Source organism: Nomascus leucogenys, chromosome 1a, assembly GCF_006542625.1.
Source record: "Nomascus leucogenys isolate Asia chromosome 1a, Asia_NLE_v1, whole genome shotgun sequence".
Lineage (NCBI taxonomy): Eukaryota > Metazoa > Chordata > Mammalia > Primates > Hylobatidae > Nomascus > Nomascus leucogenys.
The window spans coordinates 30,564,279-30,570,521 of NC_044381.1; positions in this window are offsets into that span (position 1 = coordinate 30,564,279).

Below are 6,243 nucleotides of genomic sequence, written 5' to 3' on the forward strand. Positions count from 1 at the left end.
TTATTACGGTTTTCTCTGTAATGTTCTCCTCATTCCACCTCTTCATCTGACTGGCTCTTTTTATCCTTTGAATCTCAGTTAACATACTGTTTCTACAGAGATTCTTTTGCTAACTATCCTCTTACTTTCTCTCATGGAACACGTTACTTTCCTGGAAAGATATATAAAGTTTCAGAGCCAAGATCATGAGAACTAAGTGCATTGATTAGCTAGCTCACTTCTAAGCTTGCTAATTCCAGGATATCATTATATCTTAACCTCTCCTTTTCCTTGCTTGGATACAGATAGGTTGCACCCTCAACTAGCTCATCTTATAATTCCTTTTCCGGTGACAATGTAAGTGCTATTTTTGTTAACTTATTATAATTTTATTCTAGAATTTTCTTTCATCGGATATAAAAATCTCTCCTTTTACTTAATATTTCTTCCTTAGTTATCTTTTAAAAATGCTTCTAGCAAAGGCTCTCAGGTATTTGCTCTAAGAACACATCTGTTTCTCAGGTTCAAGGAAACTCAAACGCTTAAAAGGGAAACTAAAGTGTCACATACTTGAGATCAAATTGGTTGGATGTGGGTGAAACATGATACAATTTATTCAAATCTATTTGTTTATGCTTCACATCATTCAATGAAGGGTTTGAGGTAGTTTACACAATTAATTAATTTGATAAAATTATAATAAAATAAACAACGGCCCAGATATTTTCTACAGTTGTATTCCAAATTGGGCTCTGAGTTTTCTGGCAGAAAAGATGAAAGCAGAGATTGGATATGTTACACACTTCTTGTAATCAGAGAGAAAAAACAAAATTCTGTGATTCCTTAAAATAATTAAAGCCTTTTCCTGCACTAATTTCATACTGATCGTTCTTATAACGACCTTATTGATGAGAGCAACATAAAACAACAAACAACCAAAAAAAAAAAAACTATAACCGTAAAACAGTAACAACAACAATAACAGCAATGAAATCAATGTAGTGGCACTGATTCTGTGAAAGGTTAAGGTAATGAATTTAAAATATGTATGTTGCTAAAAATGATTCATTTTTTTTCAGGTCACATACAAAGACATTCAATTAATGTGTCTTGTGGTAGTAAACTTTTGACCAACTCTCAGCAATATACAATGTGTGCAATTGAAGTGCTTAATAAATGCTGAGCCAAGTTTTCAAAGTACCCATGCTCCACCTGGATTGTAAGTATTGCACTTTTGAAGGCTGCTATCTAATAATCTGCTACTTCATTGTGCTTAGTCTGATTCAGTATTGATTAAGTTCTCAGCTTTTCTGAGCTCACCACTCTTTTCTGTCAGTTGAAGATGATTGCCTCCAATTCTGTGCCATTTCCCAGGAAATGTATCCCATTCAAAATGCTGCCTGAACCAATTTCTTAGCATTTGAAGGCAGAGCAAAGGTATGCTATAATGAAAAAGGCATCATCTACAACACATTTTTTTTTTTTGCTCAAACAAGAACCTGTGAATTTATAGATTTTAGATGGAGAAAACCAATAAATGAAATTTTCTATATAAAATTATATCTGAAGTCCTGAAAAAATTCACTTGATTTTATAATTCATGATCAGAAATTACGTAAATCTCTCTACTTGACTTCTTGCCTTCTATGCTGAAATAAGGAAAGGACAAAAAGAACCACATACATTATTTTTTTTCTAGTTGTAGGATCATTGGGTTTGAAATTGGCAAACTCAGATTTTAGAAGTCAGTTTCTCTAAATAGCTATGTGTTCTCAGGCAAATAACTTTTTCACTCTAAGCCTCAATTTCTACAAGAAAATAGCTGAGGAGTTGAACTAGATCAGTGGCTCTCAGTTTTATCAAGGACAATATCCCCTTTTATAACAAATATTTCTAATGCCCAAGAAAGTAAAATACCATATATGTGCATATTTCAATAGGCAAATATTCACTGTTGTTTCCACAGAAGAACATACTGAAGTGGTCAGATAATTGTACTTTCTTAAAATGGATGTTTTGATTTATTAGACATGAAGTGATCAGAAATCATTTTATAGGAGTACAGGAAAATAGAAGAGAGATAAAAGTATATATTAACATAAGAAAATAATGATCAGTCAATTAAACACAGGTCAGAATTACTTGTATACAGTAGGGAAAAGAGAAATAAACTTAATGGAAGTATGTTAATATGCCAAGAAATGGGAAAGTGAATACAACAAGGGACTACAAAATAACTAGAAATAAAGTGAGCCATAGTTTTCGATGTAGCATCAAATAATTCTTTTTTATTACATGGGAAAGGGTAGTGATAGAAACAATATGCCCTCTATGGGTCTCTAATACTTATAAGGGTCTTAAAAACCATATGTTTTTGACATGCCATGGGGAATAGAGGGTGGATTAAAAGAGTAAACAATAATAAAGAGAATACAAAGAAGTTGTGTGATCAATCTCTGAAAACACTAGGAAAAGATTGAAAACACACTGGTACACACAAAATAAATAGTTTTTACACCTGTGCTGTAGTAGGATAATAATGGAATATTATGAAATAACTGATGTTAGTAAAATGCAGAGAGATCTCTGATTTTCGCATCTCTACCAAATTAATAATATTTGGTTCTAAGTTTCTTTTTTTAAATTATACTTTAAGTTTTAGGGTACATGTGCACAATGTGCAGGTTTGTTACATATGTATACATGTGCCATGTTGGTGTGCTGCACCCATTAACTCGTCGTTTAACATTAGGCATATCTCCTAATGCTATCCCTCCCCTCTCCCCCGACCTGACAACAGGCCCTGGTGTGTGACGTTCCCCTTCCTGTGTCCATGTGTTCTCATTGTTCAATTCCCACCTATGAGTGAGAACATGCGGTGTTTGGTTTTTTTGTCCTGCGATAGTTTGCTGAGAATGATGGTTTCCAGCTTATCATTCCTTATGGCTGCATAGTATTCCATGGTGTATATGTGCCACATTTTCTTAATCCAGTCTATCACTGATGGACATTTGGGTTGGTTCCAAGTCTTTGCTATTGGGAATAGTGCTGCAATAAACATACATGTGCATGTGTCTTTATAGCAGTGTGATTTATAATCCTTTGGGTATATACCCAGTAATGGGATGGCTGGGTCAAATGGTATTTCTAGTTCTAGATCCCTGAGGAATCACCACACTGACTTCCACAATGGTTGAACTAGTTCATAGTCCCACCAACAGCGTAAAAGTGTTCCTATTTCTCCACATCCTCTCCAGCACCTGTTGTTTCCTGACTTTTTAATGATCACCATTCTAACTGGTGTGAGAGAAGAATCAAATAGATGCAATAAAAAATGATAAAGGGGATATCACCACTGATCCCACAGAAATAAAAACTACCATCAGAGAATGCTATAAACACCTCTACGCAAATAAAGCTAGAAAATCTAGAAGAAATGGATAAATCCTCAACACACACACCCTCCCAAGACTAAACTAGGAAGGAGTTAAATCTCTGAATAGACCAGTAACAGGCTCTGAAATTGAGGCAACAATTAATAGCTTACCAACCAAAAAAAGTCCAGGACCAGACGGATTCACAGCCGAATTCTAACAGAGGTACAAGGAGGAGCTGGTACCATTCCTTCTGAGACTATTGCAATCAATCGAAAAAGAGGAAATCCTCCCTAACTCATTTTATGAGGCCAGCATCATCCTGATACCAAAGCCTGGCAGAGACACAACAAAAAAAGAGAATTTTAGACCAATATCCCTGATGATCATTGATGCAAAAATCCTCAATAAAATACGGCAAACCGAATCCAGCAGCACATCAAAAAGCTTATCCACCATGATCAAGTGGGCTTCAGCCCTGGGATGCAAGGCTGGTTCAACATATGCAAATCAATAAACGTAATCCAGCATATAAACAGAACCAATGACAAAAACCACATGATTATCTCAATAGATGCAGAAAAGGCCTTTGCAAAATACGTCTTTACACATAAAATGAAACTAGTTTATCAGGTTCAGATAACTATAAACAGATTTTCTACCTACATAACTATCTATCTAGGGCTACAGTTTCCAAAGTATGGTCCCCTGGATCAGCAGCATCAGAATCATCTGGGAACTAGCTAGACATGCATATTATCTGGCTCTGTCCTGAGCCCACTGACTCTGGAACTGGGGTGAGGACCAGAAATCGGTGCTGAACAATACCTCCAGGTGATTCTGATATAGGTTAAAGTTTGAGAACCACTGATCTTCCAGGAATACTTTCAAGTCCCATAGGATGTGACAGATGTCTTCATTTGAGGTAGCTGTCCTATACATTACAGGACATCTAGTATCTCTGATTCCCACTCTCTAAATACTGGTCACATTTTCAGTAACTGCAGCAACCAAAAAAGAATGCACCCACAGATTCCTAAAATGCTCTCTAGAAGGTGCTATTCCTCCTACTGAGAAACACTGGATTAGAAAATGGCCAGTCACATTCATGTAGGCAGCAGGAACTTAAGAGTCAATGGAATTTAGACTTGATAAGTTGAAAACTCAAAACATTTAGTGAGATTCCAATAGGACATTTGTCCGGAGGCTAAACTTGTGTTCAAACACAGACGTTGCTGAGTCTCATTCTTCTGAGGTTATTTGAAAGTATAACTTAGCAGGCAGAGTGGAAGGGTATATAGTGAAGCTGAAATAAATTGTAGCCTGAAATGTCTCAGGTTATTGCTTCAGATTTCAAGATTCTTCCCGAAAGCCCTAGAAGATAGCTGCTTTGCACCACTGGTTAGTTAAAATGGAGCAGATCATTAATTTCCATGATAGATTTGTAGGGCGGAGGATGTCAACCCTTATTGCTTTGTCAATGTTCCTCAGTCTCACCTAATACACGAACTTCAGAGAGTTCTTTAGTCAGACCCATGACAGATACAGAAAGACCCAACCAAGATTTTGCAAGCATAGTGGAGTTATATTATTAGCAGAAATTTAAACTAGCAACTACCATGAATAGAGTTTACAACAGCTAAAATTTCTTCATACTGAAAATTAGAACTGATTCCCAGATTAGGTTTAACATATTAGTCAGGGTATACCTTACAATTTTATTTTTGAGGTAAAATATTAATGAAAGTTGGATTGATATTTGTATATTTGTATTCTTGGTCAGTAGCAGAATACACAACATTTTAAATTATAGTGATTCATTGGTAATCTGTCTTCTCACATCATTTTTTCTTCCTTTTGGCTAATTTCCTCCCCTCCAGACAATTAACATAGAAAAAAATAATTTACATGAAGTATAGTCTTGTGAGTTTGATGCTAATCAAACAACTTGCTGATAAGAACAATCTACTTTTAAGACAAATTGCTGGAGTGACAGCTCTTTAATTGATCAACTGACCTCTTGACAGGATCTGAGAAGGAAAGATATCCTCCTTCAAATTTGTGTTCAGAGCTTCTGTGTCATTTTCTGAAGCTTTCATTATATGAATGTTCAGTAAATTTGTGTGTGATTTATGAAATCAATGTTGGTTTTCCTTTTCCGTAGTCTCTTCTTTTTTAGTGTTTATCAATCTTGACAATTCCCAGTTAAGGCGTAAGCTTTTCAGTTAACCAAGGAACTTGTTTTGAGTATGTCATCTAAAGTCAGGGCTGTGTCCCTTTTTTAGGTATTCCACAAACATGGACTGAGTACTAATGTGTGATCATCTCAGTGCTAGTGGTTAGTAACACAAAGATAAGTAAGACATGGCACAATTAGAAATAAGACAATGCCATATGCGCTAATGAAATTTAAGTGCAGAATATAGATGAAGCACGAAGGGGGATGGTTTGATTCATTCTGACTGATAATTTCAGGGAAGCCTTCAGAGAACAGATAACTTATGTACAGATGAAAAACAAATGTACTGGACCCAGATGATCAAGGTATAAATATCCTCAGACTGAACAGTATCTGTTCTGGAGCATATTATATCTTTCACATTCAGTAACATATGAATCCTAAAGATTTTACTCACTTTGTAAAATGTTTTTTTTATAATTCTGACTTTGTCAAAATTAATTTTAATTTTAATTTCTGCGGTACATGTGGGGATGTGCAGGTTTGTTACATAGGTAAATGTGTGCCATGGTGGTTTGTTGCACCTATAAACCCATCACCTAGGTATTAAGTCCAACATGTATTAGTTATCTTTTCTAATGCTCTCCTTTCCCCTTCTGACTTTTGGTAACCGAAAATAATTCACAATATATTATAATTTACTTGATTATT